Below are 24,717 nucleotides of genomic sequence, written 5' to 3' on the forward strand. Positions count from 1 at the left end.
TGACAGAAATTAATGATATTTTGAATCTTTAATAATGATACATAACTATCTAAAAGAGATATCTCCATCACAATGTAATTCTTTTAAAAGCCAGGGGGGCTTTGATGACAACTGAGTAAAAACTTTGTATATGGACAAGATTAGAGGGAAACACCGTAAATGGAAATAATTAAATTTCCAGAGTGTCAGAGTGGTAGGACTGTGAGTCTTTTATTTTAATTTCCTTTAATATTATCAGGATGGGCTTACGTGCAATGGATTCTTTTAAAAATAAAAAACCGAATGGAAAGCTGTCCTCTTCAAAATATGTGTCTGTTTTTTGACGAGAATACAAAGATTGAGTTAATGCATGCCCTTTTCCCTACTTCCAGCAACCCGAACTGTCTCTGTTCCATCCTGCAAATGAAAGTTACATGCAGGGCCATTGTCTGTGAGTTCTTGTCCATTAAGAGTTTGGGAAAATGCACACTTGCCCCAAGAGAAAAGGTCAGAAGCCGGCCAAAGGAATGCCTTCAGGGACAATGGGCCATTGTGACACCCGGGGCCTTGATTAATCACCTACATCTTCGGCGAAACGATTCTAAGTGGCATTGCAAGAGACACCTCGAGTTAGAGGCTGCACGAGAAGAGGAAGGGAGGCCCACTCAGGGCAAATCTGGGCGTCCCTCCTACATAGCAGGATCCGTGGTCTGGAATGCCACCCTGACCAGGCAGCAACCTTTAATTAAGTTCCCATTTCCTCACATCCTGGTTTGTTTCACTGCTAATCAGATGGAAATATTATTTGAGATCATAAATAATAATCCTACAAAAACATTTATGGCAGTTAGAGGTATTATAAGCCATCACTGATTTCCACAGCAAAGCCTGTTCCCAACAGCCACATGCTGAATCCGTGGGCTCTAAAAGTGGCCCACGGCATCTGTGGAAGCTCATAGGGTTGGCAATTCCAGAATCGCGTCTAAGGACCTTCCCTGCACTAAGTTTGCAAAGTAGTCACAACATGGTTTATGCTGGTGCAGTTGTCTGAGTCAGCTGCTAATGCCTCGCATATATTTAGTTTCCTTCCACGAAGGAGCTGAGAGTTTCTCATGATAAGAAACTTGGCAGTAAAAGAGTCCACTAGACCTCACATTCCCTGAATATCTCAAAGATTGGCTTTGCTTTCCTAACAAGAGCAAGCCATTTCTTTCATTTACAAAACCTCTTCAGAATCCTTCTGAAAAAATGACCAGGTTTTATCCACGATGTCAAACCAGCAAGAAGGCGGAAGACAACCCATGCTCAAGCTGCCTGATCAACGCGCTGGGCATTGTTGGGCCTGACCCGTGAATTCCTTCAAGCACCGTCATGAACGCCGCCCTCTGCACGGCGACAGACTGTCATTCTTCCCGCAAACAAATTTGCTTCCTGAGCGATGATTTTTGATTTAAAGAACGGTTGACAGTGGTTGTTTGACAGAGACAGAAGGCAGAGACAGAAGTGGGAGCAGATTTGGAAAAGCAGGACCAAAAGAATCATGAGTCTGAGAAGGGTACCTCACCTGACAGCCCTTTCCAAGATCAGCGGGCCGTTTTCTGTAATTAAAAAGGGAGTTCTGGGGACAGGTGAGGCCTGGCGTGATGAGTTTTGCTAAGCGGGAAGCGAGTACATCTTAATCAGAGACTAGAGCCTAAGGACAAAAAGATAGAGAGCCTGGAGGTTAGCCGAAAAGAGAAAGAAGAGCAGAAGCTTGGGAAAGACACCAGAGAAGTTTGGGAGCCTACTTGGCCTTGGTTACCGGGCCGTGCTGCAGGAACACACGCAGAGCCCCAGCATCCTGACTTCTGTTCAGTGCAGCAGCTTCTCTTCCTTCCTGCTTACTTCCCTCAGCCCCTATTCACGCAAACCTTTGTCCAGGAAAACTGGGGGGCATTGAAGTGATAAACACAGGGCAAGACATTGTTCCAATTCCGGTTTCAGTACCAGATACCTGTGTGACCTCAGCATGCTGGGCTTCGGCATCTGCACTGAACAATGACAACACTGGACCCAGTGACCACTTCATCTCTGTCCAGCAGGTCTGCTCTATGACAAGGCACGATTTGCTTTCCGGTACCAGCAGCTCAAGAGCCCCTGTTCTGAGTGTCACAACAGTCTCCAAGATGGGTGTCCTGGTGATTTGCTGTTTTATAAAGCACACAGCTTTTATCCATCAATTCAGTCAGAGGATCCTTCTTTACAGGCTCTGCTGACTGTTACAAAGGAAATAAGTAGTAGCACAAAGGAAACAAGACATAGTTATTCTCAAAGGGCTGAGAATCTGGTTGGAGAAATCAGACAGATTCATAGATGGGCAACAAAAGCTGATAAGAGGGCCGGGTGCTGTGGCTCATGCAGGTAATGCCAGCACTTTGGGAGGCTGAGGCGGGTAGGTCATTTGAAGTCAGGAGCTCAAGATCAGCCTGGTCAACACGGTGAAACTCCATCTCCACCAAAAATATAAAAATTAGCGGGAGGGTAGTGGCATGCGCCTGTCATCCCAGGTACTCAGGAGGCTGAGGCAGGAGAATCACTTGAGCCTGGGAGGCAGAGGTTGCAGTGAGCTGAGATCGCACCACTGCACTCCAGCCTGGGCAACAGAGTGAGACTTTTTCTCAAAAAAAAAAAAAGCTGATAAGACAACAAAATAAAAGACAACGCAGTGTAGTAGAAATGACCCTGGGGCTCTTTTTTCCCCCGCTGTATTTTTGTTATTCTTATAGATCTAGGGAGTAGGAATGTAGTTCTGTTACATGTCTATGTTGCATAGTGGTGACGTCTAGGCTTTTAGTGTACCGACTGCCCAAATAATGAACACTGGACCCAACAGGTAATCTTTCAGCCCTTACCGACTTCCCAACCTCCCCACCTTCTGAAGTCTCCAAGGATTCCCCTGTATGTCCATGTGGACCCACTGTTTAGCTCCCACTTCTAAGTGAGAACATATGATATTTGACTTTCTGTTTCTGAGTTATTTCATTTAGGAGAATGGTCTCCAGTTCCATCCACGTTGCTGCAAAACACACGATTCCATTCTCTTTTATGACTGAGTATATACAGCACATATTCTTTTTTTTTTGAGACAGAGTGTCGCTGTGTCACCCAGGCTGGAGTGCAATGGTGCAATCTCAGTTCACTGAAATCTCCACCTCCGGTTCACGCCATTCTCATGTCTCAGCTTCTGGAGTAGCTGGGACTACAGGCGCCCACTACCACGCCCGGCTAATTTTCTTTAGAGGGGGTTTCGCCATGCTGGCCAGGCTGATCTCAAATTTCTGACCTCAGGTGATCCACCCACCTCGGCCTCCCAAAGTGCTGGGATTACAGGCGTGAGCTGCTACACCCAGCCCCACGTATTCTTTATCCACTCATCTATTAATGGATACTTAGGTTGATTTCCCAACTTTGCTATCATGAACAGTGTTGGAATAAACATAAAAAGATGGGATGCTTCATGAATTTGTATGATATCCTGTGCAGGGGCCGTGCTCATCTTCTCTGCGTTGTTCCAATTTTAGTGTATGTGCTGCTCAAGCGTCCACCAGGACTGTTGGGTTCTATGTGAACTAACTCTCCTTTTGCCTCTTAGGCCTCAATATTCTTGCCTACTAAATGGGGTGTCAGACTACATGATCTCCAAGATCCCTTTATGGAGTACATAATAATTAACACAGGGAGGTGGAGAAACAGTGTGTGCAGAGGTGGTTGGGCCATTCAGTGTGTGACAGAGGCTGGTCTCTGCAGTGTGGGTCATAGTCAGACATGTTCACAGGGCAGGGCCGGGGAGGCCACTGGAAGCCAATGCCAGCACAGAACATGGAAAGCCCAGATGCCCAAGGTCGCCAGGAACAGGATATGTCTACCAGAGGGGCTGGAGGGTGAGAGAGAGAACACTAGGCTGGAGGCACCCGTGCCTTCCCAGGGAGGACTCTAATGTTTCCACTTTGTCCCACTGACATTGGGGAGCCTGGAAGGATTCTGAGCATGGCATGCGGGATGAAAGTGGCATTGCCATGGGGGTCTGACTGCTCTTAATGAGAATGGCCCTCAGATGGGGTCTCCTGGTGCCACCGGCATTGCAGTGTCTCCGGGGATTTTCCCATACTGGAAGGAACGAACAGGTAAAGAAGATTGAGGCAAAAGAGGAGAACCTCAAGGAACCTGAACCTATTGGATTTTCTACCAGGGGGATTTCTATCCTAACTTGCCATTGCTAGCAGCACAGACGTTTTGTGCTGTTCTTGATGCTTAGGAGTGATGTAACAGACTGGGGCACCTGGAAAACTCAAGTCAGCTTCTTTGAGAAACCTCTACAGAAAAATCAAACAACACTCACACCCAAAACAGCCACCACAAACCAGAACACCATCCTTTTTGCCCACAGGGGACAAGAAGGAGGGGGTTTTCTGGTAGTCAGATCCTTGATTTACCAACTGCCTGAATTGAAGTCATTCTCAGAAATAAAGGCGCAAACTAAATTGCAAAGGGGAGGCAAGTCTTTAACCCTAAGCATTGTTTTGGGGAAGACGGATCGCTTTGCCTAACTGGAGGGTAATAAACATTTCTTCCACAGCTGTTGAAACGTTTATACCCTTCGCCATTGAGACAAGAAGACTGACAAAGAAAGCAATCGAAATATTAACAGAAGGACTGGATAATGTTATATTGACTTCTTTGGAATTACTAACCTTCCATGGAAAGAGAATGGCATCTTCTAAAAATTAAACATTATTCTAAGTCTAGGACACACTTCTTTCAAGCAGCCAGGTAAGATGATTTAGGAAGTTAGAAATGCAAACATTAGCTCAATAGATACAAAACAATTGAGTCTTATCCTTTCCATTTTTCTGATAAGGGAAGTTAAGGTGAAATGTCTAACTAATTCTCACCAGAAAGCAGGAATGCAGGGGAGAATTCCAGGAAAGAAGCCTTCGATCATTGCACACCAGGACAGATGGGCGTTCCCTCTGCACTGACCTGCGGGCAGTTACAGTCCCCACGTTGAACGGTGGTGGCCTCTGCTTACTCATCAGAGGCTGCCTGGCTTTCCAAGCTTACTCCAGAAACTTGTAGAGATTTGAGAAAACGCAACCACCTCTGCTAGCAAATTAGTCCCTGGGACCCCCTGGGTCTCCGGCATTTCAATCACCTCCCACCTTCTGCCAGCATCTCTGCTGAGTTCCTCTCACTAAGGGCCTGCCACGGAAGGCTGCTCTACACCCAGTGCTGGTCCCAAATGCTCACTCAGCTTCGGCCACAGCCCAGGTCACCACCGGCCAGGCCTTAAGAGTAGGATGCAATGAGTCCAGCAGGCAGATTTAGCAGCAGAGCTTCTGGGCACCTGCCTTATGCCGAGCCACAAGCTCCACAGAGCTGAGCTTTGTCCTCTTATTGTCACTTCTAGTCCCTAATAGGGGCTCAGCAAACATTTTCTGAATGTGTCACCAGAAGAAAGCCTGAATGCATGCATTAGAGTTGGAAGTGAGAGAGAGGGAGGGGGAGTCATGGTTACTTAAGGATGATTTAGAAGAAGGGCCTGCCTTCAAGGAGCTTATAATCGGGTGGTAAGAATAAGAAAAAATTATAATATAAGGCAGTATAATAAATTAACTGCCTAAAATATAGAAACAAAGATAGGGATGATCTCATTACCCTTTAGTTCATACATTGCTTTAATTCTAAATCTTGGGATATGGTTATAAGATGGTATTTGAGCCAAGTCTTGCACTATGGATAGGAATTCTCGCAAGCTGGCGTGTGCTGCCTTCCTTTAGCCCTAGCCAGTGGCAGACATCACTAATTGATTTCTCCATGATAATTGATTACTGCAAGGCAGGGAAGGAGATACCATGTCTGAAAGTGCCTGTTCAATGTCTGATGCAAAGCAGGTGACTAATTCAAGTTCTTTTTTTTTTTTCCTCTTCTTCCTTTCCCAGAAAACCAAATAAGGGTCCCAGTGACACTTTGCCATGGATGTCCCCACTGTTGGAATTGCTGTCAATGTTATGTGTTTAGTGGATGAAAACCCAGTTCTAAATGGCATCGCTAATCAATCATGGCTTGCTTTCCAACTGAGCTATACACTCCTTCTCAACACAGGGCCCTGAACTTACGTCTCAGGCCTAGGAGGTGCAAATGTGTTACTTATTGCCCCACCCTGTTCTAGATTATGAGCAGCCATTCTAGGACCCGGGGTTCAGAAAAAGAGGGATTCCAGAGGAATGCACAGTCACTGGTAACTCAGGGGCTTTGATGCAGTCCCAGGCATAGGATGTTCCTCCTCCTCAGGGTTTGACCATCAGCGTGTCTGCCCGCACCCAGAGCCATCTTCCTCCATCCCTCCTACAGGTCAGGGAGAAAACTGAGTCCTCATGCACTACACACGTATCATTGACAGCAATTCCAACAGTGGGGACATCCAAGGCAAAATGTCACTGGGACCCTTATGTGGTTTTCCGGGAAGGGAAGAAGAGGAAAAACAAAAAGAACTTGAATTAATCATTAGCTTTGCATCAGGCATTGAACAGACATGGTATCTCCTTCCATCCCTTGCAGTTCTGAAAGGATTATTATATGTATTCTATCGTATCATTATGTATCATGGTTTTTTAGCCACTGGTGTTATTGATAATGCCAGTAACTAAGTCAACCTGTTTGACCAACAACAAATTTGGATGTTTCTGACTTTTTTTGGTAGACTTTTGCTGCTACTGTTAACTGCTCAAGGTATTCTAATAGGCACTTAGACCACACCTATGATTAGGAGTTCTTTGCAATTTGCTGTTCAGTCCCTAAACAGCAAGCAGACATCATATGGTCTCTAACAGGATTTGAATACCACTGGATTCTTTTGTCCTCTTCTGATTCCCTATTATACTCCTGCAAGTTCAACCAATAGCAATCTTTTGAAGTTTATAACTTTCTTAATTTCAAAGTTTTCTTGATGCCTAAGTAACAGGAGGTTTTCAAGGTGGAAATGCTAAATAAGTATACAATGCACAGTATAAATAACACACATCCAAGAGTATCCAAGACTTCAAAATCATTTGTATTAAGCTAGACAGCAGCTGTGAGAGTCTACCCTTGTATGATGTCCTATTATAAATATCAGATTAGAGGAAACTTGGGGAGTGAGGCCTTGTTCATTCATACTGGGTTTTATTAATTTTTCCTCCCCAGTACATTCAACATGAGACCATCTGAACACGCTCCAGGGGCACTCCTGTGCATTCATGCAACTGTTCTCATCAAAGGAGAAAAAATACTTCACCCCATTATTTTATGTGGCTTATCATCCAAAATACTTCCAAGAGAGTTTCAATCCTTAAAAATTTATAAGTACTTTTCATTAGGACGCTATTGTTTGATAGAATCGTAACCTCCTTCTGACACCTTGCTTCCCTAAGTAAAAATGTAATAACAACACTTACAACAATAACAACAATACAACGACAATCATAGTAATGGCAAACACCAGGTGGTCTGCACTTTCTATAGGCCAGGTGTAAGGCTGTGTGCCTCATCTGCATTCTGTCAACGAATCTTTTTTTTTTTTTTTTACACAGTCTTGCTCTGTCACCCAGGCTGAAGGGGGGCGGTGGTGCAATCTCTGCTCACTGAAACCTCCACCTCCCAAGTTCAAGCAATTCTTGTGCCTCAGTCTCCAGAGTAGCTGGGATTACAGACATGTTCCACCAAGCCTGGCTAATTTTTGTATATTAGTAAAGATGAGATTTCATCATGCTGACCAGGCTGGTCTCAAACTCCTGGCCTCAAGTGATCTACCCGCCTCGACCTCCCAAAGTGCTGGGATTACAGGCGTGAGCCACCACACCTGGCAATTCTGTCAATGAATCTTTATCAGAGTCCCATTTTAAAGATGTGCAAACTGAGGCTGGGAGAGGTTTAGGCAGCTGGCCTAAAATAATGATAAGTAACACATGGATCCAGGACTTGACGACAACAAAGTCAATATTTTTCTTCCTCTCTTTAAATGGACTCCCTTTCTTGTTTTTCTATAACCCAGATAAAACATTCCTCAATTGATTGATCCTATATAATTATATACACATACGTTTTACTTCTCCAGTGTTTTAACATCTAAGATCGTCTACAAGTTCTATACATCAGTAATTATTTCATTTCATGAAATGGGAAGTAGCAGTTTTTTTCATTTGGCAGCTTGTAAACTCAGTCAGACAGAATCAAATCACTTCCCTTAAGCTCACCACAGGCAGGTAGCCTCATTACCTAAAAAAGAGAACAAAAAAGAAAAAGAAAAAAAGGTTCCCTTCTTCATGAGCCTTCCACAAATGCATTCTGCATCTTTATTGCTGCTTTCATTACTTGGCTCTCGTTAGACTTTTCCCCCAGATGTTCTTAATTTGGGGGTTATTTTCCATTGCATGTGGGCCCTTCAGTACTGTAAATATTTGACTTCAATATTTTCCATAGCTTGAAGAACTTTACAGTGGTCACTTCAGACATGGTTACAGAATGTTCTCTGATCCCTTCAGGCTGCTCTGTAAATTAGAAACCTGGTAGTTGATATCTTGTGGGCTCCACACACCATTTTTTTCTCAGACTTTGATGTCTAAAAGTGCATTGCGTCATTTAGGCCTTAGGCACATACAGAGATATCCCTGAAGCACAGATCAGGGTGGCTCATATGAATGAATTTTTTCCTATTAATTTCTTCTTTATGGTGGGATCTCATGTTAAAAATCATATCGTAGATTTTTTTTTTTTTTTTCAGATGGAGTCTCGCTCTGTTGCCCAGGCTGGAGAGCAGTGGCGTGATCTCAGCTCACTGCAACCTCCACCTCCCGGGTTCAAGTAATTCTCTGCCTCAGCATCCCGAGTAGCTGGAATTACAGGTGCCCTCCACCATGCCTGGCTAATTTTTGTATTTTTTAGTAGAGACAAGATTTCACTATTTTGGCCAGGCTGGTCTTGAGCTCCTGACCTCATGATCCACCCACCTTGGCCTCTCAAAGTGCTGGGATTATAGGCATGAGCCACTGCATCCAGCCATATTTTAGATTTTTAAAAGATCTCTGCCAGTGGTCTTCAGTGGTACCATCTTGATTCAGCCTTGAATACAAATCTTTCTTATATGAAATGCCCTAAACCCACTCCCTCCCAATCCTAGACTGTACTTGCCCTCTGCTCGCCATTTCTTCCACCTCATCCTTCTCCATTGTCCTGCCCAATTGAGGCTTTCCCTATGATGCCTTCCTTCCCAACCAACCTTCCCTTGGGTCTTTTTAAATTAATATGTACTAATAACCACGTTAATATTAATACATCATGTTAATCAGCAATAAATCAATTTTGTGTCATCTAAGGACATATTCGCATAACTAATCTAACTATTAAAAATTACATTTATTTGAAGTTACACAGGTTTTTCACATGTATTTTGCACTGATTTACGAATTGAGAGCCATGAGGGACAACAAAAAATATCTTTCCATATTCATTCTCAGAAAGCAACTGTTTCATTTTGGTATTACATATCATATTGCAAGAAAATAACATTCTCTATCACGTGAAAAAAAGAAATGCTATAAATTAAATCATCAGTGGACTTGAAAAAAGGTGCTATTAAGGCATGTGGTCTAGCTTGCCAGTATAGGAATTTTGCTAGTAATGTGCTGTCTCACTTTTTTTTTTTTTTTTTGCAAGATGTTGATAAATAACACGTTTATAAATGGCTCGCATAATGGATTTTTAACAACTTCCTTGGGAAATAATTTTATGTTCCCATAAGATTTTCCTGCTATGAAGCTTTTCCTGCCACTTGTTCTAAATTTCCTTTTGACATATTTGATGGTTCAATAAGGTGTTGGTTTCATTGAGTGCTATATATCACCAGCGTGGAGCTGGCGTAAAGGGTCACGGCTCTTTACAATGGTAAAGGACCAAAAAGTTTGAAATTATATGAACCACGTGGTCACTAACTTGTCTGTTCAAATTTTAAATTGACTATAAAATATTCTCAACACTTTTACATTGAAAAGATTCAATTTGTGTGACAGTATATTGAGTATGAATTTGGGGGGTTGACTATCTTTGTTTTGTTTGTTAGAAATGCTCATGTTAGGGCCAGACATGGTGGCTCATGCCTGTAATCCCAGCATGGGAGGCCGAGGTGGACGGATCACCTGAGGTCAGGAGTTCAAGACCAGCCTGACCAACATGGTGAAACCCATCTCTACTAAAAGTATAAAAATTAGCCAGGTGTGGTGGCACGTGCCTGTAATCCCAGCTACTCCGGAGGCTGAGGGAGGAGAATCACTTGAACTTGGGAGGCAGAGGTTGCAGTAAGCCGAGGTCATGCCACTGCACTAGAGCCTGGGCAACAGAGTGAGGTTTCGTCTCGAAAGAAAGAGAGAGAGAGAGAAAGAGAGAGAGAGAGGCACAGAGAGAAAGAGAGGAAGGAAGGAAGGAAGGAAGGAAGAAAGGAAGGAAGGAAGGAAGGAAGGAAGGAAGGAAGGAAGGAAGGAAGGAAGGAAGGAAGGAAGGAAATGCTCATGTTAGCTGTTTATCGCTGGACCCTCTGGACTATCTTCCCACTTGAGGTGACACAGGTGAAGAAAGCTGTCCACCCTAGAGCTGGAGAAGCCACCTTTGACGGCTGCCCATCTGTGGCACTTCCGACCTTCTCCCTATCTGCCCGCTAGTGCTCATGGTAATACTAGTACCTCTGCCACCCTCTGCTGCCACCATCAAGTAGTGGCATCTCAGTGGTTGCTGGTGACGTTGGGTTCTCATCTTTCTCTCTATCCGGTAAGATAATGCTTTTATCGTTACATGTTTTTGTTTGATTTCTTTCCTCCATTGGATCTCCTCTGGGAGAAGGGGTTGGGATTTGGGGACCGTACCAAAATAACTCTTTCAGTTTTGCATTTTCAGGACATGAAGTTGTTTCCTCAAGGAAAATGAAAACCAGGTCAGAGAAGGTTCCAGTGGACCCCCACACTGTAACTGAAATGTCCCTGCTTCCTCACACCTCCCCCCACCAGCCTCCTCACTCGTGTGATTTTTCTCTCAGGAATCACTCTGTCCCTCTGAAGTTTGGCTTCCTTCCCCTTCCCCCCAACTCTTCCAGGTCAGACACATCTCTACATCTCTGGGGTCAAGCTTCAGCATTTCCTATGGAGCTCCTGGGCCTCCTTTAAATTTAAAAAAAAAAATGGCTGTGCATTGGCTTCAATGTCCCCAAATACCCACAAGCACATGCATGGATTTGCCAGCCCAAAATCCAGAAGGGGCTCTGGAAAGTGAGGAATCACCTAACTCCGTGTGCAGTCTGGACCAGGCTGCTCTTCTGAACCCAGTCACACGTTCGATTAAAATCTTCGAAGAATATAATTCGAATGGACAGATATCAAAATGTGAATTGTGATGTGGGTAGTGTGGGTGATATTAACACTTTTCCTTTTTACTTAACAGTATTGCCTGACTTTCCTATAATATCATATTAGCATTTTGCAATAAGCTATTCATTGTAATTGAGATATGGGGGACTGATACAGGCAGTGGCAGTGAGAATGGAGAGAGAAAGAAAAAGATTTGAGAGTATCTAGAGAGTGCTAGGCCTGGTGACCAAGAGAGTGACCTGGAGCTAGGGAAACACCAATCCAAACAACTGGTAGACAGCGCATAAATACTGAAAATACAGAAGGGACGTGTGGCAGATGCCAGGGTCTCCTCAACATCCTTTCTTCCTCTCCCACTGTTCAGTAACTGAGTTCTTTGGGGCAATGGACTCCATGTTAGTTCTACAGGTCCCCATCCCACCACAGGTCCACGTCAAGCAGCCAGATCTCATCCACCTGATGTGGTTCAACTAGCACAGTTCTGAGCCATTCAGCAAGTAATATTCCCCTGGCCACACTGCTCACTTCAAGGGTGATCCAACCAGGATAAAGCTCTAGATTTGAGCTTGAGAATTGTGGGAAGGCCTCCTCCTGGCTATTGTGTGTGTTTAAAGAAGCCCAGGCTGCAATGGCAGCCATCCTAAGGCCAAGAAGTCAGTCAGCCTTGGAATGCAACCAACACAACAGAAGGCCAAGCAGCCAGAGAGGAACAAATTGGATCCCTGATGGCAGCATGGAGCCACTGGATTTGCTGACCCAAAGTCCTTCCCGCTACTGAGCTTTCCAGTTTAATGAGCTAATTAATTGCCTGATAATTTAAAGTGTCCTGGCTAATTCAGAGCTGGCTGGGAATGGGGTGGAAGATGAGAAAGACAGCTGCTAAATCCCTGCAAGATATTCAGGGGCCATGTCCAGGAAGCAGTTAAAAAGTGGAACTTGTACCTTGAACTCAGAATAGAGACTTAGACTCAGAATGAACTCGGGAGTTACTAAAATATGTATCAGTCAGCTACTGCTGCATAACAAACTACCTCCCCAAACTCAGAAGCATGTGAGATGGTCAGGTGTGGGGGCTCTGCTCATTGCTGCTAAGCTTGGCTGGACTCAGCCTCCACATGTTTATTAAGACTCCCAAAGCAAATCACATAGTTGAGTCCATCTTCAGTTGGCTGGAGAATGTATATTCTGCTTCTGCTTCAAAGTTGTATTGAGAAGGGTGTGGTTTCAGGAAGAAATAAAAGCTGTGGAACAATGTTGCTCTCCATCACATGGTGCCATTCCAGGTGAAGCCCTGGGTATGGATAAAATACCCTGAAGAAAATATCAATGAGATAAGGGGACACCAATAGCTATGGAGCAGAAGATGGGCACATGACAAAGGTTTTAAAGAGAATCTTCACTTATTGATTGTATAGCTATTTATTGAGTGCCAACTGTGAGTTGGGCTCTGTTTCTATTTCTGGGGTGGGAAAGCTGTCAAAAAAAACCCCTGCATCATGAAGCTTCTATTCTAGTAAGACATTGGGGAGACCAACAATATACAAGATAAATAATAAAACATGTAGAATGTTAGTTATTAAGTGGTAGTAAATGAATATTTAAAGCAAAGAAGAGAAGTGGCTATGTAGTGATGGGAAGGGGGTGAAATCGTAGTGTCCCTGGCCAGAGAAGGATGCACTAAGAAGGTGCAGTGAAGGCTCAAAGGAAGTCAGGGAGGAAGCCATGCAAATGCCTTCGGGAACAGAAGGAACAGAATGTGCACAGACACAAAGCAGGGGTGTGTCGCGTGTTCAGGGCATAGTGCACAGGGCAGTGTGGCTTGAACAGAAGGAATAGGGAAGAAAAGTAAGAAATGAGTCACAATGACGGAGCCACTCACAGCCTCGCACGTCATGAGGACTTTGGCCTGGATGGAGTGAGTTGGTGGCCAGTGGGGAATTTTGCTCAGAGGAATGACATGATCTGATTGTAACAGGATCCCTGTGGCTGACTTAACTGACAAAACTGATATTAATTTTACTGATGTTGACAGAAGGCTATAGCAGTGAAGAGGGGAGAGGGCAGGGGAGCCAGATCTGCAGGAGGATCATTAAAAGGCTATTGTGGGAAGCTGGGAGAAGCTGATGGGGCCTTGGAGCAGAGTGGGTTAGTATGGGGGGAGAATGTGACCTGATTCTCAAGCTAACATGATCTGCTAGGGAGTTTCATGTGGGGTGTAAGAAGTAGAGAGGAATGAATGTTCACTCCAATCTTAAGCAATTGGAAGAATTCACTGAAATTGGAGACAGATTTGAAGAACAGATTTGGTGGAAACATCGGAAGATCTAATTCAAACATGGTGAGCTTCAGATGCCCACTGAATGTCCGAAAGCACCAGATGTCAAGGAGAAGCTCAGGTGCGCCAGTCTGGAATTCAAGGGGAAGGCCAGGGCCAGCAAGTATATTTGCCAGTGGTCAGGATATAGATGATACCTACAGCCAGGAAACAGCATGAGGTCCCCTAGGGGTGCGTGAGGACAGAAAAGAGAGGGGCTCAGAGGACTGAACCCTGATGATTACCACGAAGACCAAGGATTACTGCGACATTCAAGGTCAGAGAGATGAGGAGGAGCCTCAGCTGTGCTTGGGGGCGGGGTCAGCTGCAGGGTAGGGGCTGCCCAATCTCAGGAAGCTGGAGAGCATTTCCGGGAAAGAAGAGAGAGGCTCCAACTGGATCTGAAGCTGATGGGGAAGTAGAGTATGACGAAGGCCAAAATCCTCCTTTAGATTTGGTGCCAGTGATGATCTTAGTCAGAATACTTTCAGGGTGCGGCAGAATCAAAGCCAGGCTATGGCTTCTGAGATTTCAGGGGCTTTTGGAAGAGGAGGAAATGGAGGTGGTGAACTTGGACAAATATTTAAGAATGTTTGCTACAAAAATTACAATGATGACGACCATAGTGATGACGATGATGGTCGCTCACTAATATCTATCATCTAAACACTTTACATGCATTGAATCAATGGAAAGCAGCAGAAAGAGATAAGGCAGTGTCTGACACTAAACGGGGTCCCAGAAAGGTGTGTGCCTTTGGCTGTGGTGTGTGTGCAAATATCTGAAACCACAGAGCAGGTGGACAGGCTGAAGGGAAGGAGGTGGTGAGAGAAGAAGCAACAGACACAGGGAGGAGGGGATGACCGGAGGCCCCAGAGCCTGGATCTATTGGATGGAATTCAGAGGGACTCACTTGAGTGAAGGAGATGCACTCTCTGTACCCAAAGGAAGAAGGGAAGAGTGACAAGAGAAATTTTATTAACGTATTAAGAAGGAGGCCAGGAGGAGGTGAGGTCGTTTGGAGGAGAGAGATGAACAGGGTATGGGAGATACTGAGCAGCCACAGATGGCCCCATTGGGAATGGAGACCAGATGGGCTGTGTCTACCAGAAGTGCCGATCGGCCTGACAGCAGGGGCCCCAGGAATGTATGAGCAGAGTATCGGTGCTGAGAAGTCACCAGAGGAAAAAGAAACTGAAGGGAGAAACACAAAAGAGGATGGAGTGATGGCCCACAGTATCAGGCTTGGCAAGGATGGGAGACATGGAGTGAGGGAGGGTGAGGAAGGGAGGAAGGATCTGAGGGAGCTCACAGAGGAGCGCAGTTTGCGCAGGGACAAGAAGGAGGCATGGGAAGCCCAGGGCGCATTCATTTCAGGGGTATTTGCTGAGAGGCTGCTGTGTGCCGTGCACTCCCTCGGAGCCCTAGACCCATTAGGAGGTGGCATTTAGAGTGTCCTAGGGGGCAAGAGCTGGAGTCACAGAGTAGATGAGATTGCTCAGGAGACCATGAGTTAAGAGAGAGGAGACTCAAGGGCAGAACTTCAGGGAAAACGTCTCTTCCATGAAAGGGGTGAACAGGAGAAGTTGTGCCAAAGCCCCAGGGAAGGAGGAAAGCTCTTGACCCCCCAAACTCTACCCAACCTGCTATCTGCCCACCTCCATGAGCTCCATGAGTGAGCCCTGAAATGCAGGGGAGGAGAGAGGTTACAGGGTGAGGCGACTGCATCTGACCACCTGACTGAGGAATAGTCTTCCCCTACAGGAAAGGCATTCTCCCCTTCTGAAGGTGCAGCTTAGAGAGGGAAGGACACTTAGGAAGCAGTGAGAAATTGGATATGCAGCCACCAAGCCAGGGCAGCTGAGTCCACCTGGTGGCCGGTGGATGATATGAAGGCAGTACTATCATTGCAAGTGATTTCAAGAGAGGCTGCAGCAAAGTTATCAAAGATGGTCAGTGTTCATGACGGTCATGGAAGCTTCAATTTGTGTAGACTGGATCTTTTACTAAGTTCTTTCAACATCCTTCACCTCATTTGATTTTCACCATAGCCATGTGAGACTTGACCCCTCAAAGATGGGAAAGTTGGGGCCAAAAGGAGATTTAACGAACTCGCCCAAAGATGCACAGCTGGAATGAAAGTTACATGAAAGTGACCCTTTGCAATGGGAGCATCAAGATTGTTTAATTTATTGTGCACGGTCCTCTTTTTTTATGCTATGTGAAATGTCAAGAATAATTTCCTGATAATCAACAATGCTCATTTCTTTGTTTCTTTCCCTTTTACTGCCTTTTCAGAAACTTTGCTCATGTCTTTTGGAAGCTTCTATTCCAATGAGTCTTTTCCAGCTCTCCATTATTGGCAAGGTGTGAGGGAACTAGTCACTCCCCAAAGACTACCAGAAAAGTTCATTTTCTAGTTGAGCTGGGAGGTGCACCTTAACCACGAACACGGAGACTTCCTCTGGTTTCACATGGAGGCCTCCCGCCTTCTTGTGTATGTCAGTGGGGCAGTTACTGAGTTGGGTAAAGATGCTCTTACTGGCCATACAGGGTATGTTGAAGAAATGAAAATACAACCTAGGTAAGCATTGAGTTCATTTCAACCAACATTTTCTAGGTGCCTAGAATGGGCGCTGTTTGGACAAAATGGTGCATGGGGATTCAACATTCCCAAGGTCAAACAAGAAGGCCCAGGTCTCTGGGTAGCAGTCCAGGGACAACCAGCACCACCACAGATGGCTTCCCAGGCAGAGGGGAGCAGCCTGGCACAGATACAATAGTTATGCGCTTTTAGGGACACGCACTCCTTAAAAACTGAAGGCAAGTATGGAATCTCCAGGAAAATGTACATGCGTGAAAACTACATATAATTTGTGGAGTTTTCTGACAGTCAGAAGTATTTCCTGTACCTCAGACTAACAAGCCCTTAAAACCTGGCCTTTTTTTTTTTTTTTTTTTTTTGAGATGGAGTCTCTCTCTGTTGCCCAGGATGGACTGCAGTCACATGATCTTGGCTCACTGCAACTCCCGCCTCCTGAGTTCAAGTGATTTTCCTGCCTCAGCCTCTTGAGTAGCTGAGATTATAGGTGTGCACCACCACATCTGGCTAATTTGTGTATTTTTGGTAGAGATGGGGTTTCACCGTGTTGACCAGGCTGGTCTTGAACTCCTGACCTCAAGTGATCTGCCCACTTCAGCATCCCAAACTGCTGGGATTACAGGAGTGAGCCACTGTGCCCAGCCAAAACCCTGCTCTTCTGAACAAACTCAAGGACAAAGCAGATACGTGGCAAATTTCAGCTGTATATCCAGAGTTCACCGTCCACTCTCTATGCCTGTTTCTGCAGCCCTTGAAGGAAGGCCATGACGGCAGCTTATAACATCAGTCTCACCCCCACTTCACCCCACCCCACTCCTTTCCCTGAAGTAAACCCTCCCCCCGTCCAAGCCAAACTCCAGCGCTCACCCTTCCTCTGGGCCCTCATAGCATTTTGTTGACACTCCAGTTAAAGCCTTGCTTCCTTGTCTACCTGGGTCTCTCCTTAGGAAACTGTGAGTCCCTCAACAGCACAGGAACAACACCTTGTCCCTTGTACTTCCCACTGCCTGGCAGCCCAGAGACACTTAGTAAATACCACTTGTGCCAATGGATGCTTAAATGGCTCAAGCACCAATTTTGATTGTTTCGTAATTCTCCAATGTGATTAAAAGTCATTTGCTGCTTCAAAACTCGGAGCGAAAGTTATTTTACAAAGGCCTGTTAAAATGACACAGTGGTGCATGGTCTAATGAGTCCTTTTGTGAAATTTCCTCTGGAATGTGAAGCACCCCAATGTTCTGAAAGCTTGCTGAAGCTCTTCTTCTGAAAGCCAACTGTGTCTGCTTCTCATGGTAAAGTTTTACAGTAGCCTTTGGCATAAGGTAGTTCCATCCTACGGGACCCAAGCCAAGACGTAAGCCCCCTGGTTTAAGGTTATATCTCTTTTGTGCACTTAAAAATGTATCAAGCGAATAGATCACATGGTTAGTGCTCTTAACACAGTAAAAAATGGGGAGACACAAAGACGTTTGTGGAGGCAATAGGTACATTTATCTTGATTGTGGTGATTGTCTCAGTGGGTATGAACGTATCAAACTCCTCAAACTGTGTACATTAAATAAGTGCAGGTTTGTATATTAATTTTAAAAACAACTCAATAAAGCTGTTTTTTAAACAGATATTTCTCATACAGGCAGGGCCTGGGGTTAATGGAGGCGGGGGCGCTGAGATGTGCTGGGAGGGAGGAGGGAACAGGAAGGGCTGGGGGAACAGGTGGCCCTGAGAGGAGCTAGGAGATTTGAGGGTGAGGGAGAGAACTGGGGGGCATGGGGTGCATGGTAAGCCCAGAGTCCATTGTTTAAGGTGCAGAATTTAAACTAGCCATTATCAGGTAAAAGTATTTCACAGGTGGTCAAAAAGGTAATAACATCTAAGAAGCAGATATGCCATTCAATAACCAAGTTTTCTGAGAGCTTCATCAGGTATCTTGAAACTCAGGAAAAGGAGGCATGCCAGCTTTCAGAGTGGAGGAAAACAAAGTGGCATTTGGGGTGTGCTGAAGAGGTATGGGGACACTCGGGTCCCCATCTGGACCAGTCCAGGGAGGGGCCTTGGGGGGCTATCCTGGTCAAAACAATACAACAATCACAAAAGTCAAGCTGGTGCAGGAGGGCACGAGGCTCGGGGTCTGGAGTGGCTGACTCCTCCGTGGGGTAGGTGGTGCCAGGTACCCAGCCAGGAGGGCGTTGCCACAGGGCTCCCCAGGGGCAGTCAGACACCCAAGAAGCAGGGCTGGACTGGTTCAGTGCTTTCTCCAAGGTCTGCTTCGAGGTGATGGAGGCCTGGCAGCAGCCCATGGCCCCAAGCAGGGCTCCCAGGGAAGTGGCTGCAGGAGCTGGGCAGGGTCCCAGGCCCCACAGAGAAGCCTGGCTCCTCACCCTCGGCCCACAGAGAAGGCCGGCTCCTCACCCTAGGCCCACAGAGAAGGCCGGCTCCTCACCCTCGGCCCACAGAGAAGGCCAGCTCCTCACCCTAGGCCCAGAGAGAAGGCCAGCTCCTCACCCTAGGCCCACAGAGAAGGCTGCAGCATTGCAGGGAGACCCAAGCAAAGCCATTCCTGTGGGACAGATGCTGACATTAACAACAAAGGCAGGAACTGAGACCCAGATGGCACTCAATCATGTGGCACTCATTCCTGCAGCACTCACTCCTATGTCACTCACTCATGTGGCACTCATTCCTGTGGCACTCACTCATGTGGCACTCACTCATGTAGTGCTCACTCCTGTGGCACTCACTCCTGTGGCACTCACTCCTGTGGCACTCACTCATACGTCACTCACTCCTGTGTCACTCACTCCTGTGGCACTCACTCATACGTCACTCACTCCTGTGTCACTCACTCATGTCTCACTCCTGTGTCACTCACGTGTCACTCACTCCTGTGGCACTCTTGTAAGCCAGGTACTCTTCTCCATGCTGGGCATGCAATGACACATTGAACTCCTAACAATCCTGTGAGGGAAGTGCGAATAGCATCAAACCCCTCGCATGGATGAGGAGACTGTGGCAGTGAGAGATGAAGTAACTTGCCAGGCTAGTGTTGGTGGAGTTGGGATTTAAACTCAAGCAGCATGGCTCCTGGGCTCATCCTCTTAAACCCTATACTGTATTTTCTCATGGTATGGGGAAAGAGGAAGGAGGCAGGGAGTTAAAAGCCAGAGGTGGGCATGTTGGCTGAGCCTGGGTTTAATTCGCTCACACACACACTGCCAGCAGGGGACGTGGCCCTTGTTCCATGTCCTGGCCTCAGGGCAGCAGTCCCATGGATGGATTCTGAGCTGGGAAAGGGAGATGTAGGAGTTGCTGGAGGTATGTCTATGACTCTATAAATGGATGGTCTGAACTCCCTCCCAGACAGAGCGAAAGTCTCGCTGTGTGAGTGTCATGGACACGGCATGTGCACCCCTGGAGCCCAAGTGATGTTATTGCAACAAAGGTCAGATTGTGTCCTATTTAAAAGCTTCTCCTGGCTCCCCATGTCACTCAGAAAGCTCCTTACCATGACCTGGAGACCCCTCTGACCCCACGTTCTAACTCACCTCCCTCCACTCCCCTCACTCTGCTCTATCCTGCTGGCCACCTAGCTCCTAGCTCAGGGCCTTTGCACATGGCACAGTCCCTTCCTGAAACTCCCCTCCCTTGCAGAACTGCATGGCTTACACCTTTACTCCCTACTGGTCTCTCCTCAAATGCCACCTTCTCAGGAGGTGCCTTGGACCAACCTGTGCCAAGTCACCTTCTCCTTGCTCTGCTTCCTTACTCCATGCACCAATGCCATGTGGAATGCACACACTACATACAACACCATGAGGGGTCCACACACAACACTGTGTTGGGTATACAAACAACACCAGGTGGAGTCTACACACAACACCATGTAGAGTCTACTTATAACACCATGTGGGTCTACACACTACACACAACACTATGTGGGGTCTACACACAACACCATATGGAGTCTACACACAACACCATGTGGAGTCTACACACAACACCATGTGGAGTCTACACACAACACCATGTGGGGTCTACACACAACACCATGTGGAGTCTACACACAACACTATATGGGGTATATACACAACACTATGTGGGGTCTACACACAACACCATGTGGAATCTACACACAACACCATGTGGAGTCTACACACAACACTATATGGGGTATATACACAATACCATGTGGAGTCTATACACAACACTATATGGGGTATACACACAACACCATGTGGAGTCTACACACAACACTATATGGGGTCTACACACAACACCATGTGGAATCTACACACAACACCATGTGGAGTCTACACACGTCATGTGGGGTCTACACATGATACCCTGGTGAAGTGTACGCACAACACCATATGGAATCTACACACAACACCATGTGGGGTCTACACATGATGCCATGTGAAGTCTACACACAGCACGATGTGGAATCTACACTAACTGGTTTGTTTGCTTGCTGTATATCTGCACCCCCTCCGCACATCACGAGAACTTAGGTGGCATGAGGGCAGGAAGTTGGATGTGTTCACTGCTGTATCCCCAGATGACTGCGGAGTGAATGGAATGAATGAACACAAGCGTCCTCCCCAGCTGCACATCTAGAGCAGAAGGAGCCCCCCTCAGTTGGCTCCCGGGGTGCCTGTATTGAGGTTCTCTCTGTGGATGCCAACCATACATGGCTGATGAGGCTCCTGACAAAGCCCAGTGGAGGTTTTGGTTGCCTACTCCCCCTCTTTTTTAAGCTCTGTACCAAAATTGCTTCAGATCATCAGATACAGGCACCCTGTTCCGATGTGGTTAACTTTTCTCCAAAACACTTCATAGAAGCCGGAGTCAACATCCCAGCTACAGCTCCTATGGAAGTTCAAAGCAAGAAACAAAATTATGTCCACTTCTAGAATAATGGTGTGCATGTTTTGTTCTCAGTAAACTGCTGTAGGCTTAACATGCATCAGCTTTTCCAAGCTTCCCATCTGGCCTACCTACTGTGTAATTGCCATTTTTAACAGTAACATATTTTAACTGTATCATGTCTATCTAATGGAAGAGATTTGCAGTGATATTTACTCTTTGGTCATATTGTTATGATGATGAATAATTGGGTATGGTAACATCAGAAGATTAAATTCTCTCTCTTAATGGAAAATTAACTCTGAAACCAGACATTCTAGAATTTCTGTTTCCTGGAGCAATGGTTCCTGATTTGTCTGCAGCAGACCCCCAGGGGACACTCCGAGCTGCATCCTTCTTCAAGGAGTCTCACAGTCATTGCAGGCACCAAGTACGTCCTGCATACTAACAGTCTTGTGCACCAAGGCTTGACTGTCATGTAAATGTGTCCTCACAGGACTTTGAGATCAACAAGTTATGACCTCACATACACTTTTGACAGTAGGTATTTTTCAATCCAACTGCACCTATTATCATGCAGAAGGCTCCCAAATGGCTAACCTCAAAGGGATCTGTGGGCTGTATAAGATTTAGAACAACTTCTCCATAATTTGGAGTCTTTAGGAGAATACAATATATTCTAATGGAGATATTTATCATCAGAAGTTCACAAAGACATACAAAACAAAAGCTCAGTTGCAAGACATTAAGAGAGAGTACAAATAGCAAGCAATTAACTAGGAATTTTCTTTTGTCAAGTTTCCTCCCTGATGTGAAACTCACTTCATGTTTAGCTTCAACCTCTTCCAAAAACCCAGCAACAATACAATAAGTTCACTCTCTGCATTGCCTTTATACTGTGCTCCTAATGCTGCACTGGCAACTTTACTGCTCTCTTTTAATTAAACCACAAGGGTTGCAGGAGAAACGACTTCTGCAGGCATTGTAGTCACACTGAGGGGCTTCTTTAACTGTCCTCTAACTCTCTGTGTTGGCCTCTGAATAAAGCTACCCTCAAATGGGTGGACGGTCAAGTACTCCACATGGGGGTCTTAGTTCTAGAAGGCACAGAGATGACATGTGGGAATTCCAAACACAGGCAGGAAGAGGGAAAACGCATGGAAGTGATTTTAGTGCCTAATTTTGGCTCTCTATACAAGTAGGACAAGATTGAACACAGCTGAAAAGGAATTGGCACTGACATTTTATAGCAACTCATTTAAGACCATTGCTAAATTCATAGCAACCTTTGATATTCAAGACCTATAAATATCAAGATGTGTGCGTGTGTGCACGTATGCGTGTGTCTGTGTGCATGTGCGTGTGTGTGTCAGACCCCACCATTTCACCATGTGTGCATTGCTGCAACTGTCGAGCTTGGTTTCAGCCTTATATAACCCTGGTGGGAAAACCCAGCTACAGTGAGGCCAGTGGCTTCTCTACCAGGACGGGAGAGTGGAGAACCAAACAGGTAGGTAGAAGTATGGACCCAGCCCCTCCCCTTTTCTCAATACAGGCCATTTTTATCTGTCTATCTAATTTGTTTATTCCTTTATCCATGTATTTAGGTGTGTACAAAAGTTCTGCTGCTCACGAAGTTTGAAATCTACTGCTCTAATCTAAATTTTCAATGATGCATAAATAAATTGCTTTACTTGCGTCAAAATGCATTTATTTTGTGAGTGATTAAAAGGCCAACTATATTGCAATTAATTCTAAAGGCTATTTTTAAGAATGAACTAATGGGGGCCTATACATGTTGCAGCCGTCCAGGGTTTTTTTAAGCAATTAAAGCAACAACACAAATCCCTTGGTGTCCTGGAGAAGATGGGATGGGTCAGAGGAGAAGAAGCACAGGTGGTAGAATCCAGGTACCTGGCCCCACCCAAGTCCTCACCCTAACACACTAGTCCAGTGGCCTTGAGCCAGCATTTGATCACTGCTATTATGCCTGTTGTGCTGGGGGTGGAGGAAATGGGAATGATATTGTCAGTACTCCCAATGCCAAAGGATGGTTGAGGGGACCAGCATGATCTACAAGCTTGTTTTCAATTAATATTTTCAAATGTAAGTTTGGGAGGCGACAAACATTCAAGCCAAAGCATAGGATATGCCTGTTTAATGAGAAAGACATAAAGAGAACATTAGGATTATCACAAGAGGGGCTTCATATGGGGTCTAAAACAGAACTAAATTCTAGCAAGCTAAAGATTGTTTCTGGATGGGCATGGTGGCTCACACCTATAATCCCAGTATTTTGGGAGGCCAAGACTGTTGGATCACTGGTGGAGTTTGAGACCAGCCTGGGCAACCTGGTGAAACCCCAATTCTACTAAAACTACAAAAACTAGCTGGGCGTGGTGGCAGGTGCCTGTAATCCCAGCCACTCAGGAGGCTGAGGCACGGGAATCACTTGTACCTGGGAAGCGGAGGCTGCAGTGAGCCGAGATGGCACCACTACACTCCAGCCTGGATGACACAGCAAGACTCTGTCTTGAAAAAAAAAAAAACCCTGAAATAGAAAAAGTAAAAGATTGTTTTCCTAAGGAAATCAAAAAGAAACGGTCATGGGGTTATGTTGCTAGGAGAGGAGGAAAGTGAAGGCAATTTGTCATCCGGAGAAAGAATGGACTTCTGCTTGACATTGCTAGCTCTGTTTTCCCTTTGTTCTTTTAAATAAATAAACAAAGCATAAAGAGAGGAAAGCCCAGAATTCCGAAATAATTTAGAATAAGCAAAGGGAGACAGACTCCAGAGACACCCACAGCCAGCTTCCTAGCTGGCCCTCCGAACTTGTTCCCAACTTTTCCTGACGCCTCCGCCCTGCCCTACTGCCCCCACGGCTCTTTCTGCAAGGTGCCAGGGACTCCACCCTGGGGAGGGTCTCACGTTCCACATGAGTGGCTCCTCTTTGCATGTTTCCTAATTAGATCTATTGAAATCAGGAATCCACCGCCTTGTGCAATTAGGCATCTAATAATTGTTCAAAGTTGACGGTAATTTTTATAAGTTTGCCAAGGTCATTTAAGCCTAATGATCTTGAGTTCAATCCAAACTCTAAGTAATGGCTCATTTACAGTTTGGATGTGTTCAGTATACAGTAAATTGGTTTTTTCTTTAACTGCACTGGTTTGCTAAGATATTTCTGTCAATAATTTTTTAGTAATGCCCTTTTTTGAGTAATGAGATTCTGAGACCATGGCCTTTAAGATACTTGGATAAGGTTTACTTATGTAATTGTATTTTATCCTCCATACAAGCCTTTTTATCCCTTAACATTATTTTTCCTCATTGTTTCCTTAGAATGTTCATTTTTTTTTCTTTTTTCAGTTTTATTTAACATCATTACGCCTTTTTTCCTCCACCCTATGGAAGGTACTTTTTACACCAAAGCCTCTGTCACTAGCTATCGATGATTGGAAATGTGACATCTAGTGTGGACGTTTATCTTAACAGAATCATTAATTTACAACAAAACGCTAAATACCAGTCCC

At 45.4% G+C, this 24,717-nt stretch overlaps 1 long non-coding RNA gene and 1 other non-coding gene across 3 annotated transcripts in view; both read right to left on the reverse strand.

Annotated features, from left to right (window-relative positions):
- LOC106992780 (uncharacterized) overlaps positions 1 to 24,717 on the reverse strand; it is a 173,461-nt gene that overhangs the window by 98,943 nt on the left and 49,801 nt on the right. The window lies entirely within an intron of this gene.
- LOC114671561 (U6 spliceosomal RNA) lies at positions 3,458 to 3,559 on the reverse strand. Its single transcript, XR_003721601.1, has one exon. It is a non-coding gene; the product is annotated as a U6 spliceosomal RNA (small nuclear RNA).

This window comes from Macaca mulatta, chromosome 12, assembly GCF_049350105.2.
Source record: "Macaca mulatta isolate MMU2019108-1 chromosome 12, T2T-MMU8v2.0, whole genome shotgun sequence".
Taxonomy (NCBI): Eukaryota; Metazoa; Chordata; class Mammalia; order Primates; family Cercopithecidae; genus Macaca; species Macaca mulatta.